The sequence below is a fragment of the Staurois parvus genome, unplaced genomic scaffold (genome assembly GCF_062004578.1).
Source record: "Staurois parvus isolate SC_StPar_1 unplaced genomic scaffold, SC_StPar_1.0 ptg000243l, whole genome shotgun sequence".
NCBI lineage: Eukaryota > Metazoa > Chordata > Amphibia > Anura > Ranidae > Staurois > Staurois parvus.
This window is the reverse complement of record NW_028318039.1, coordinates 7,130,440-7,145,094: the sequence shown is the minus strand read 5'-3', so window position 1 is coordinate 7,145,094 and position 14,655 is coordinate 7,130,440.

Genomic DNA, 14,655 nt, shown 5'->3' with positions numbered 1-14,655 from the left:
CTTGGACGCAAACCCAGCTTTCTGACACTGGGCCCTACAGTGCGACCCAAAATCCTTTGGTAATCCTCAGATTTCATGATGCCTTGCACACAGTCAAGGCACCCAGTGCCAGAGGCAGCAAAACAACCCCAAAACATCATTGAACCTCCACCATATTTTACCGTAGGTACTGTGTTTTGTTCTTTGTAGGCCTCATTCCGTTTTCGGTAAACAGTAGAATGATGTGCTTTACCGAAAAGCTCTATCTTGGTCTCATCTGTCCACAAGACGTTTTCCCAGAAGGCTTTTGGCTTACTCAAGTACATTTTGGCAAACTGTAGTCTTGCTTTTTTATGTCTCTGTGTCAGCAGTGGGGTCCTCCTGGGTCTCCTGCCATAGCGTTTCATTTCATTTAAATGTCGACGGATAGTTCGCGCTGACACTGATGCTCCCTGAGCCTGCAGGACAGCTTGAATGTCTTTGGAACATGTTTGGGGCTGCTTATCCACCATCCGGACTATTCTGCGTTGCAATCTTTCATCAATTTTCCTCATCCGTCCACGACCAGGGAGATTAGCTACAGTGCCATGGGTTGCAAACTTCTTGATAATGTTGCGCACTGTGGACAAAGGCAAATCTAGTTCTCTGGAGATGGACTTGTAACCTTGAGATTGTTGATATTTTGCCACAATTTTGGTTCTCAGGTCCTCAGACAGTTCTCGTCTCCTCTTTCTGTTGTCCATGCTTAGTGTGGCACAGACAGACACACAATGCAAAGGTTAAGTGAACGTCTCTCCTTTTTATCTGCTTTCAGGTGTGATTTCTATATTGCCCACACCTGTTACTTGCCCCAGGTGAGTTTACAGGAGCATCACATGCTTGTAACATTCTTATTTATCCGCAGTTGTGAAAGGGTGCCAATACTTTTGTCCAGCCCATTTTTGGAGGTTTGTGTGACATTATGTCGAATTTGCTTTCTTTCCTCCCTTTTTTTGTTTTGTCCCAATACACACAAAGGGAATAAACATGTGTATAGCAAAACATGTGTTAATGCAATACGTTTCGTGAGAAATACATGATTTCCTGGAGAAATATCAAGGGTGCCAACAATTTCGGCCATGACTGTATTTAGAGAAAAGCATAGTTCTTTGTATATAAATAGTATATAAATAGGAACAACATATTTAACATTTCCTTGCAAATAATTTTGATTTTAGGGATGTGATGTCTAATAGGATAATAAGGGGACACAACTTTAGTATCTGCCTCTTGTAATGCAGTATGTTGCCCTATTGGTCATATTTGCTATAAGGTGATTGATAATCACTAGTTATTTAGTTATATGTGCATTGATTTCCCATCTCTTGATGAAGTCAGATAGGCAAATGTTGGAGACTCTAGTTGGAAGTGGACCAATATGATTTTATTTGTCCTAAATTTTAAGCTGAAAAAAGTATTATCTTCTGTCCTGTACTGTTTCTGCACAATTTTGTTCCAAATTACATCCTATAACTTCCTGCAGATAGCATGTAGAATGGATTGCAAGGTTGAGGTTGCTTTCAAGAGTCTCTTGCACACCAAGGTGAAACACAAAACAGTCTTTTGATATTTGCCTAAACAAACATAAATTTTTCCTTACAATACTGGACAGCAGTAATGCTTTGGGGTTTAATATTGCTGGTTATGAACCTCTATAGATAATTGCACAATGCACAGTTGATGCCATCTAAGACCTTAAGTCTATTATTTTTGGGGGAGGATACAGCACCAAATACATTGGATACCTGTAATAGTGTGTATCCCATGTGCTGAAGACTGCTGCTTCATGCAAATATGCTATTAAGAGTAGTAATCTTCTGGTGCTGCTGTCACAAGTTAGCCTGCAGTTTCTTGTTTGTGTATTCTTACCTCCTCGTTGCAGTGCTGTTCCTGATTCCTTTCACATGTGTGGTTTGTCTGTGCTCACCTATGGGTGTCATCTGCTATTCTCTGGGTTTTATCTCCTTCCCTTCCATCACTTCCTGGCCTGCCTCCTGGTTTGCCTGCCTGTATAAGACATGCTCAGTCTAGACCACTTTGCCTGAGCAACGCCTTAGTTCTCTGAGCTCCTGTCTGTTTCTACGCTTGTATCCTGTATCTGACTACCAGTGTACCGACCCCTGCTTCGTCCACTGACTGTGCTTAATCTCCACCCATCTTGACCTCGGCTTGTCTATCGGCTTCCCTGTTGTCTCCTGGATTACACACTGCTCACGGGTTTGGTCTCTGCATCCTCAGCTGGGTGTACCTGGGAGCCGCGACCTGGTTCCAGCTTGCTGCAAGTCCATCCCCACCATCAGGGGCTCTGGTGAAGAAGTAGGCTGGGGTTTAGACTCCGTGCCCTGGGGAACCCTGGTCTACAAGGGCTCACTACCACAGTTCTGTGACAGCTGCAGAGGTTACCAGCAGTGTGAAGGATTTACGTTGCTCACCCATCCTTACCTGCCCCCTCCACCATTCACAGAAATCATCTGTTATTGCCTCTCTGTATAACATGGGGGCAAGAAGAAGTGGGTGAGTGATGCAAATCCTTCACACTCGCAGCCACTCGTGCTAACCCCTGCAGCACAGGAAGACGTTCTCGGAGTAGTATCTAGCAGAATGAAGGAAGGATTTTTAGATGCAGCAACAGCCTGCAGGACATGGGATACACACAATTACACAATTACCAATGTGTTTTGTATTGTACTGCTTCATCCTAAAAAAATTACTAAACTTGTGCTCGCATCAGTTTCCTACAGGTACTCCGGTTCCCTTTCATGCTCCAAAGACATGCTGGTAGGTTAATTGGCTCCTGTCTAAATTGGTCCTAGTATGTGTATGTATGAATGTGAGTTAGGGACCTTAGACTGTAAGCTTCCTTGAGGGCAGGGACAGATGTGAATGTATATAATATATAAAGTGCTAGATAAATGCCAATAATAAATAAATCTTCAAGTTTATGCTGGTCCCATGTGACATGCATGGAAACTGATTAACAATTTCTTGTTTCATTGCATCATTTTGGACCTTACCTGTTGAATCATTGTTAGGATGTTCATGCCTGAAAATAATTAAGTTATCATAGCTACGTTTTTATCGATCCCTGGAGAGTTCAACGGTCATATAAAAGTCAAGTTTTTGTATCGGTCATAATTTTCACCCATCTGTATAGCAAAATTTGTTTTATATCAAGTTACACAAACCCATGTCAGCCATCACTATGGGATGCAGCAAAAGTAATATGCCATGATATGTATGTATTTATTTATTAAAGTTGGCATTGCTGGATGACCAGAGTAAATTATGAAGTGACAAGAGACAGATAGTTAGAAAGATAGAGAGACAGAGAGAGAGAGATAGATAGATAGATAGATAGATAGATAGATAGATAGATAGATAGATAGATATAGATAGAAAAACATTAATGGAAAGTAAGGACACACTTGAAAAAAAAAACAAGATATTTGCTATTAAATATTACCAGTTAAACACAAATTGTTGAAACAGCTGTGCACATTTTATTATTTGAATGTCTTGTCCATTTGAGAGGAAGAACCACAAGTCATGAAGAGGACAGCCAATTTTATGAGGGGCCCCAAAGCCTTTGTTTTCATGATGTTACACATACACACTAGGCCCCTTTGCAACATATGTGTTACAATTAAGTTCTCACTTTCAGAAACCGGTCTCTGTAGGTTTTAATCCTAATATCCCACCTGCTCTTAAGTGGCATTACTTCAGCAAGTTATTTCATCCTTGACAAGTATGTATACTTCAGAGAATAGCTCAGGCTGCACTATTGACACGACTAGTACAATAGAATGGAAACAGTTGAAGAGCAATGTCTGTTATTTCAGTCCATTCTATCAGGCCCACCTAACAGAGAAAAGTGCAAGGTGAGTCCAAGCTACATAGGATTACACAGTATGGAAAATATTACTTTAGACTTTACTTGCTTTCCAACAATATTATTTACATCATTATACTAGCATGACATGATTGAACAGCAATTGAATTTAGGGGGTGGGAAAGACATATATTTTTTTAATATTTTACAGTTAGGTATGAAACCAACAGCTAAATGTATAATACAGCCATAACTGCCAGTTTTATATTAATGAGACTTTTCAGAGAAGTGACAAGAAGGATAAATACACTTGGTTTGATTAGTAGAACCTGCAGGAAAGAGATATAGAATACACATAATTATTGGTGTCATGCCTGCTGCTTGTCCGAATAGTTATGTATATTTACATGTCATGTATGAAACATTCATTAGTGTTATAATGGCTCATAACTCTGAAAAGGGTGACAGGGAAAGAAACTTGGGAGAGTGTATGCATATGTGCATAGTTTAATATTTTATATTTAAATATTAAATATTTAATATTTCTCAGAACCAATTATCCTCCCTAGCTCTTCCAACTAAACTAGACACTCTACCCCCACCCTGAGCTGCTTTATTACCTAAGTAAATCAGCAGCCCCATGCTTCAAAGTTTACATCTCACAGCCAAAATTTAAACGTTATTAATGATGCAAACTTTCAGGACCCGTTAGGTATGTTTCACAGGCATTATGCAATTGTATAATGCATGAGAAAGGAGCCTTGTAGGCCCCAAAGGCTTGCATCATTTCCTACTTACGTTAGCAAATTAAAATGGTATTAAACCCAAGAACAAAAATATATTAACCACTTGCCAATCAATATAATATAATATACTGTAAAGGGGCGTCTTCTATAGGCCAGTGACGTACCGGTACGTCACTTCCTGATACCAATTTTCGGGTGAGTATGCTCGCCTCCGCCCGTCTACTCCCCCCCGTGATTTGACACAGCGGGAGTTTGTCAGCAGATCTCGGCCAAAGATTCATAACCAGGACATGCTAATCAGCTGTTAGGCACACAAATAACTACTTGATTGCCCTTAGATGTTAACCCCTTCCCAGCCAGTGTCATTAGTACAGTGACAGTGTATATTATTAACACTATACAATAAAGAACATATATCCACGCTGACTAGCAGAGCAAAGCAGCTGGCATGATTAGGTATTATAAAAACCTAATAAAAATTTAAAATATTAAGTGCAGAGCTAAATAAATAATGTAAAGTGACAAAAGAACTGATTAATATAAGTGCTCAGAAATAAATGTCCATATAAACAAAGTGTTCAATATATCCATAAACAAATAAAAAAGTGTTCAGTGAGTGTCTTGTCAAAGCCATCAATGTAACTGTACTTGTGTATATAATGGCCTTATAGTAGCATTTACTCATAAGGCTGGTACGGAGGAGGACTTTCAAATGGTTTGGAAGACATTTTTGATGCTGGTCAGAGAAGGAACCTGTCTGTGCACCTCAAAGTCTTCCACCTGCACAGCAGACAATAAGACTCCTGTCTGATCTGACTGGCTGTGGTTTGGGAAAGACGTACAGTTACATTGATTGTTTTGAAAAGACACATACCGTATTTGCCGGCGTATAAGACGACTGGGCGTATAAGACGACCCCCCTACTTTTCCTGCTGAAATGTAGTGTTTGGGCTATACTCGCCGTATAAGACTACCCCTCTTCCAATGCACACCAGTGGGAGGAATAGTGCCCCATCATTGGTGTCAGTGGGAGGAATAGTGCCCCATCATTGATGTCAGTGGGAGGAATAGTGCCCCATCATTGGTATCAGTGGGAGGAATAGTGCCCCATCATTGGTATTAGTGGCAGGAATAGTGCCCCATCATTGGCATTAGTGGCAGGAATAGTGCCCTATCATTAGTATCAGTGGAGGAATAGTGCTCCATCATTGGTGTCAGTGGGAGGAACAGTGCCCCATCATTGGTGTCAGTGGGAGGAATAGTGCCCCATCATTGGTATCAGTGGCAGGAATAGTGCCCCATCATTGGTATCAGTGGGAGGAATAGTGCCCCATCATTGGTATCAGTGGGGGGAATAGGTGCCCCATCATTGGTATCAGTGGCAGGAATGGTGCCCCATCATTGGTATCAGTGGCAGGAATAGTGCCCCATCATTGGTGTCAGTGGGAGGAATAGTGCCCCATCATTGATGTCAGTGGGAGGAATAGTGTCCCATCATTGGTGTCAGTGAGGGGTGGAATAGTGCCCCATCATTGGTGTCAGTGGGGGGTGGAATAGTGCCCCATCGTTGGTGTCAGTGGGGGGGGGAATAGTGCCCCATCATTGGTGTCAGTGGGGGGGAGGAATAGTGCCCCATCGTTGGTGTCAGTGGGAGTGTGAGTGTGTGTGGGTCAGTGACACCAATGATGGGGCACTATTCCTCCCACTGAGACTTGCTGACCCTGTTCTCGTATGGTGCTGCTGCAGCCAGCATATGTGGTTGCAGCAGCACCTCTACACAGAACACTTACCTGCTGCTCCGGCACTCAATTTTCGCGGGGCCGCTCGGCTCCGCCCCCTCGCCGGTGATTGGCCGCCTGTGTGCCTTTCCTGAGCTACAGTTCTGGCGGCCAATCACCGGTGAGGAGGCGGAGCCGAGCAGCCGCACGAACATCCAGTGGCCGAACTGAAGGAGACGCCGCGCTTCCTGGACCGGATCGTCGTGGGACTGGATCCAGGTAAGAGACATCAGCCCCTGCAAACCCCTGTACTTAATGCCGCAGCCCCCCTAAACATGTGTACCGGCGTATAAGACGACCCCCGACTTTTGAGAAGATTTTCAAGGGTCAAAAAGTCGTCTTATACGCCGGCAAATACGGTACATTTCCGCTGGGTTGTATGGGCATTTGTGCTGCTGTAGTGGCAGCTAACAGCTCTGGTGAGTTTGAAATTCACTGGGAGACATTGGCGGTCCATTCACAACTGAATTGTGCTGTCTACAATCAAGAACATTATTTTAGGGTGGTGGATGGACACTCATTGGACACTTTTATATTTGTTTATGGATATATTGAACACTTTGTTTATATGGACATTTATTTCTGAGCACTTATATTAATCAGTTCATTTGTCACTTTACATTGCTTATTTAGCACTGTACTTACTATTTTCAATATTATTAACACTGATCACTGTATTAGTGTCACTAGAGATGTCAGTGGCAGTTAGTCAGTTCCCACAAAGTGTCAGCTAGTGTCAGATTGCCCACCTCACTATCACAGTCCTAATATAAGTTGCTAATCACCGCCATTACTAGTATAAAAAAAATGTATTAAAATGCTATAACTTTCACGCAAACAAATTATTGTACACTTATTGAATTTGTTTTTAAGAAAGACATATAGCAGAATACATTTTGTCCTAAATTTATGAAGGCATTTGTTGCATGACTACGCAATTGCCAGTTTTAGCTCCATTTTAGCTCCAGCAACGTAACTGTACATCGCTGGAGTTTGAGCCATTACACTTGCAGCTGCAGGCATCATGCCAGTACCATTTTTTAGAGCCGACAGGCAGCTCATTTGTGATAGCAATCAGGGTAGCTAAATATCTGCTTGTTTGCTATTACAAACAGAGGGAGTGGATGCCCCCCCCTCCTGCCACCTTCCACGGCTTTAATAAGATCTCCCGTCCCACCAGGAGTCCCCATCTACCGGCTGGCCCTTCTGCTGGCTGATCATAGAGCCCAACAAAGATCAGATCACTACTGGTTTACTCAAAAAAACACAGCGCCATTTTTACAAAAGAAAAGCATTTAATCACACTGATCTTGGTGTGATTAAATGTTTTTTAAGGGCAGAGGAGGGATTTGGAGTTTTATTCCTTGTGATAGCAATAAAAGTGATTTAAAAATTTGTGTAAAAATATAAATAAATAAATAAAGTGCCCCCATCGACCCTTGCTTGCACGCAAAGGTGAACTCACGCACACACATAAACAGCAATCGTTTCACACATGTGAGGTATCACTGGGAAAATCAGATCATGGGCAATAATTCTAGCACCAGACCTCCTCTGTAAACCTAAAGTGATAACCCCTAAAGGATTCTAAAGTATCACCTATGGATAGTAAAATTTGCGTTGTTTGTTGTCGTTGCACGGGCATGCGTAATTTTAAACCGTGACATGTTTTGTATCTATTTACTCGGTGTAACATCATCTTTTATATTTTATAAAACATTGGTTTATGTATTGTGTTTTTGCATTAAAATTCAAAAAAGTGTATTTTTCCCACAAAAATAGCATTTGAAAAACTACTGTGCAAATACTGTGTGACATAAAAAATTGCAAAACCCACTAATTTATTCTATAGGACCTCTGCTTTAAAATAATATATAATATTTGGGAGTTCTAAGACATTTTCTAGCAAAAAATACTGGCCTGGTCTTTAAGTGCTAGCACGATGGCTAGGGGCGGGTAAAATTTTTCTGGAGCTTAAGTTGTTTAATTGCAACTTACCAATTTTTAGATGTGGTATTTGTGCTAGTCTAACACTATCTTGTCCCCAGACTGACAAAGTGTGTTAAAAAAGTAAAAATTTAAAAAAACAAAGAAAAAATAGGTACGTTGATCTAGGTGAGTTCCAAGGTTAGTGTTTGGGTCAAGGTAAAGGTCAATGTAAAGGTCTGGGTCAGTATATTTTGGGTAGGATTTTTTTTTTAAAAAAGCACTTTTGAATTATTATTAGCAGTCAGTTAGAGTGAGTGTATTTTAGATAGGATAGAAAAAGCAAAATATGCAATATTGTTTTCGGGCCCTACAAACAACAACTAACATACAACATACAGTATGTGGTATTGCTGCAATCATGCGGAACAGGAGAATTTATTTTGGGTTGTTCAGATTATGGTAGTAGCAAGAAATAAACCACTAAATTAAGAAAAATAGATGTTGGCCAGTTTTCCTTTGATAACATAAAAAAAATCTCAGGAGCTATTCATTACCATTTATCACTAAAAAGAAAGTCGTTTGTTATGAAAAAAAAAAACAAGGTGCAATCCATCTGGATACACCCACTAGTTGTGATGATATGTAAAGTTTTTCTAACACATACCAAATTTGCAAAATTGTGTTAAGACATTAACATTTGTTTTATCCTCACTCACTAAGAGGTTGGGAAAGCTAGCAATCTAGTTCTATGTCCATGCTAATTAAACTTGTTAATTCTGCTACTTCTACTACCAGATTGGTACATTTTTCTTTGCTGTTTGAGTCAAAAAAAAAAATTTGATGCATAGTGATAAGAGAATGTAAAAAAGTGCCTATGGAATCAAGACTACACTTTGCTACATTGGACAGATTTTTACTTTTCACTTGAGTTGTAAGCTTGCAAAGTTTTTCTTCAGATTTCCCTACAGATCTGGAAGACTTTCATTTTGTTATTCATGAAAGACCAGAGCTAAGAAACTTCTAAACCTAAGTTATTTATCATCATAAAGGAATCATTGAGGAAAGATACTCTCTCAAAGACATTACCACCAAAGAGGATAATTTACTAAAACCAGAGAGTGCAGAACTTGGTGCAGCCAATCAGCTTCTAGCTTCAACTTGTTCAATTAAGCTTTGACAAAAAAAAACCCAATGGAAACTGACTGGTTTCTATTCAGAGCTGCACCCGGTTTTGCATGTTCCAGTTTTAGTAAATCAACCACAAATTGTTTTTATCTGACAGTATTCTTGTTTTATTCTTTTGGAATATACAATATTCTATCTATCTATCTATCTATCTATCTATCTATCTATCTATCTATCATATTTATACCATTTTGTATAAATTATATTATGTATTGTATTTTTTTTAAACTTCATATCACTACAACTGTTAAGATGTCTGAGTGCAGCAAATAATATATTTAACCTATCTATATGTTACTACTCTGCCAGGATGTAATCTAGCTTTTCCTGTGGAGATCAAGACATTTCACTGCAGGAAATGCTTTAGAGATCATTAGCAGCAATATGACAGTGATCCTTACACACTTGGCAGGAAGTTTCAAAGCTAAAGCCAAAAGCCAGGGGAACATAATTGTATACATCACCAGGTCAGCTATTCTACACACCTCCTTTCAAATACATCTAATAATTCTAAGATACATATTCAAGGTAGGCACTCTCATAACTTAGGCCTCTGAACTTATTTCAAAATAATATTACCTTGCTATGGCTTTTTATACCTAAGTTATTTTTGTATACACTTTTATCTTACCATATTCATAAGACATCATCAACACTATAGAAAGATCTTTGCTTAAAATTGGACAGTCCTTCACATAGGAAATAAAAAACAATGTTAAGGTCACAAGTGAGAATTTACAAAGCAAAAACAGAGCAATTTCCTACTATATACTTTCTAAAATGGAGATGTGGATTGAAACGGAAAAGGAGAAATTAGTTCATTCTATGCTGCAAATAATGAATATAAAAGTCAATCATTGTCAGTTTTTTTCATAATCCCTCTACATTTTAAAACAGGATTTTGTGCTGTCATAAAATTATCCTGCAGGAGGATGTCTGCATTATTGCCCATAATTCTCTATTGATGTAAGCAAAATGTTGGTTATATACTGCTATAAAATGTCTGATTTTAAAGAGACTGAAATGGAAAAAAGTATGTATTTAAATCAAAGAATACAGCAAGAAAACGTATTAGTGTGCATTTATTAGTCAATAAAATATAAAAAAGGTCAAACTGTCAATTCATATATTGTATATAAGGAAACCTGTCTACAAAGTGGATACTATTGTGTTGTTACAAAAAGGATAATTTAGATTTTGTTGGCAGACAAACAGATTTATGCCTGGCAGAAAACTGAAATTCAAGGGTTCTTTTTATTAATATTACATTACTATCTAGCTTGTGACACATCAATTTGGCACCTTAAGTATGCATATTTTACTGTTTGTATAGCACAACATTAAACAAAGAAATTACAGGAGGCATGGTCTGGCCATGAGTAAGTACTGTCGCAGCTTCCACAGGCTTCCACTGATAAATGTATTAGACCTGCAAATGCAGAAAAGCATGGTGGTACACCTCCCTACATAATGCTAGCCAGGATCTTAAAATGGCAGAATAATGTAAAGGATAAATTCTGGGTAACCCGTAAAAATATTCACTGGCAGGTAGGAACAAAGCACATGGATTCCATTGATCCCTGAACTGCACAGGGACCTTTAAGACTTTACATCCCCCTTAAGACATCACACATAAGAGCTGTAAGATAGAGTACTCTTAAAAAAGCCAGGACTTTGTCCTCATATCCCTCCATACTAATACCTTCATGAGGCTGTGAATGGTTTAACCATGATGCGCTCTATCATTCTTCCACTCTTGGAGGTTCAGATTGGGAGTTCCATTTCTTCAAGTTCATGACCTGGGGATGGTTTCAGGTTTTAAATGACCTAAGATAGTGGGATATACAAAAAAATTCCTTATTAAATCATTTAGCCCCACTAGCCGCTTCCCGTCTGCCCTATAGCAGAAATACTGCTACAGGGCGGTACGGGTGCGCAAAATCACATATATATATACGCGATTTTGCATTTCCAGGTAGGGGGTGCGCATGCGCCCTACCCACATCGTAGTTTGCAGTCGCGGCTGTCAATCACCGGGTCCCGGCCTGTGATCAGCTTACAGTGAAACAAAAACACATGGTCCCATAGTAAAACACACCCAGCCAGCACACAGTTAACCCTTTGAGCACTCATGTTAACCCCTTCCTGCCCAGTGCAATTAGTACGTATCAATGTTTTTTTTTAGCACTGATCACTTTATTGGTGTCACTGGAGATGTCAGTGACACCAAGTCAGTTCCCCCCAGTGTTAGAATGCTCGTCACAGTCCCGCTATAAGTCGCTGATCACCACCATTACTAGTAACCATTAAAATATATATTTTTTAAATTCCAGTATATATACAGCCATTTGTAAATGCTATAACTTTCACATAAACCAATTACTTACACGTATTGGGACATGTAGTAGAATACATTTTGGAGTAAATTTATGATGAAATTTGATTTTTTACATTTTTTTATGGACATGTTTATTAGCAAAAAAAGTCAAAAATATTGTTTTTTTCTCAAAATTGTCAGTCTTTTTTTTTATAGCGCAAAAAAATTAAAACACACAGGCAATCAAATACAACCAAAAGAAAGCTCAATTTGTGGGAAATAAAGGTTGTAAATTTAATTTGGGTGCAGGGTTGCATGACTGCGCATTTGTCAGTTAAAGTAACACAGCGCCGTAACACAAAAAATGGCCTGGTCAAGCAGGGGGGTAAATCCTCAGGAGGGCAAGTGGCTAGAGAAACAAATCATCAAACTGACCCATGACATCTTCATTAGCTCAAAAACTCAAGAATCCTGCTACAAACTGTTGACTCAGTGGTACAGAGTCACTTCTAAACCTCTAAAAAATGACCTTCAAACAATCGTCCTCTGCTGGAGAAGTTGTGGTGGAAGTGCCCTAGACTTATACGGTTCTGCAACGCTGTCAGGATATAAATATTGTACATTATTCCCACCTACCAGATGACCCTCTCTGTCTATCTGCTCCAATCCATACAATCGTAAAAACAATGTTTTGCCACACCTCAGCCAAAAGTCTGAACCATTAATGAAAGGATTAAATAAATAAATGTGATTATGAAACAGCATTTTTGTTTGCACATGATTGGATGTTGGAAGTCAGCAGAGCTTTACCTCATTCACTAAGCTCTGGGGAAAATTCCCTTGAAAAGTGAACAGTCTATTTGGGAGAGGAGTGAATACTATATGCATTCAAAAAGTGCTCCCAAAGAAAAAAAGAAACTACATGTTTTGCTCCAGAAAACAGAGCTTCTCCGGGAGTATAAAGAATTAAAATAGGTCACATAGTGGATGGAAGTTGTGCTTAGCTGCACATGGTAGAAAAATGGCACCAATCGTTTGTTTCAGAGATGGTCATCAAAATGGCCCCCGTACATGCTCAGTTCCTAAACTGACACCATCTTGTGGACAAAACCTACACATGCTCAGTACCTCAACAGACGCCATCTTGTGGAGAACAAACAAGACCACAGCAGCACATCTGTCCACAACACAATAGACATTGCTGGTGCACTCAAACACTGTTAATGTCCCACTAGTTAAAGACCAAGATTACAGTTTATACAATTATATAGAATTTATGGAGCAAAATCAAACAAAAAGCACAGAATCCCTAATCACACACAAAAGAAAGGAAGGTAAATCCTTAATTTGAACCATAAGGTGCCCTTGAGCCTAAACAGAAAATCCATTTTCAAAAGACATTTATTTAGGTCTCCTTTTTTAGGACCCAGATTATATTTGTCAATAATCAAAAAGTTTAAGAGTTCAGACTTACCATCATGTTTTTGTTTCATATGTCTTGCTACTGGTCTATCCATGTTTCGAGCAATATCATTTACATGTTCAAGAACTCGTCTTCTAAAGGGGCTAATTGTTTTTCCTACATATATTAGGGGCATGGGCATTTTAAAGCATAAATCACCCTTTCTGTGTTGCAATTATAGAAATCTCTTATTTTAATAATCTCCCCATTTTTAGGGTTAACAAACTCCTTGGTATTGCTCAAGAAAGTACATGCCTTACAGTGACCACACCTGAAACTACCTTTTGGTTTCTCAGTTAGCCAAGTGTGTTTCATTGATGTTTTAGAGGTTTTTTTCTAAATGACTATGTGCTAACATGTCTCTCAAATTCCTACCTCGTCTGTAGATTATTTTTGAGTCTTTAGATGGGATGTGTGATAGATATTTGTCCTCATGCAAAATGTTCCAATATCTCTTCATGATGTTGAAAATCTGCCCTGATTGATTACCTATGATAAGCATGCCTTGCTGGTCATCCACTTTTTTGGTTTCCTGACCCAACAGAGAGTACTCTCCATTTGGCATGCCCCTTCCTTTGAGCACTTTCTCTTTGCTCTCATGAATTGACCAGTGGGGATCCCTCTTTTCAAGGCTGCTGGATGTGAACTTCCCTAATGTAACAGGCTATTCGTGGAGGTCGATTTTCAATAGATTGTTGTATTAATATTGCCTCCTTCACCCCTTTTAATCTCCAAGTCCAAAAAATTATACTACCATAATTTATTTCACTCATGCAGTACGTTTCAATATTGTTTCCAATTAAGATGGCTACAAATTCTACGAACAGATCCTTTTGACCCTGCCATAATATGAACACATCATCAATTAATATTACCCACATAACAATGTGTGACATAAAACATTCTAGTTCTTTTACAAAGACCATAGTACACTCCCACCACCCAAGAAAGAGATTTGCATATGTTGGTTGCGCAAGATAAACCCATCACAGTTCCTCTGCGCTGCCCAGGGGCGGACTGACCATTTGGAAACTAGGGCACTGCCTGAGGGCCCGGGGTCAGTAGGGGGCCCCATGAGATGCCCCGGTACCTTTTTTCATAGGCTTTTTTGAGTTTGGGCAAGGACACAGGGGCCCCATGATCCCCCATTGCCCGGGGGCCCCATGAGTTGTCAGTCCACCCCTGGCGCTGTCTATATACTTTACCATCAAGTAGGAAAACATTGTTTTCCAATACAAACTGCAAATGTTTGATTGTCATCTCTATATATAGAGGTATAACAAACAATAGGTCTGTACTGAGTTTTATTAGTTTTGTCCATGGGGTAACTCCATTTCCTTAATAGAGATTACATATTCAAGCTGATAGGCTTATGATCAAACTACAGAGTC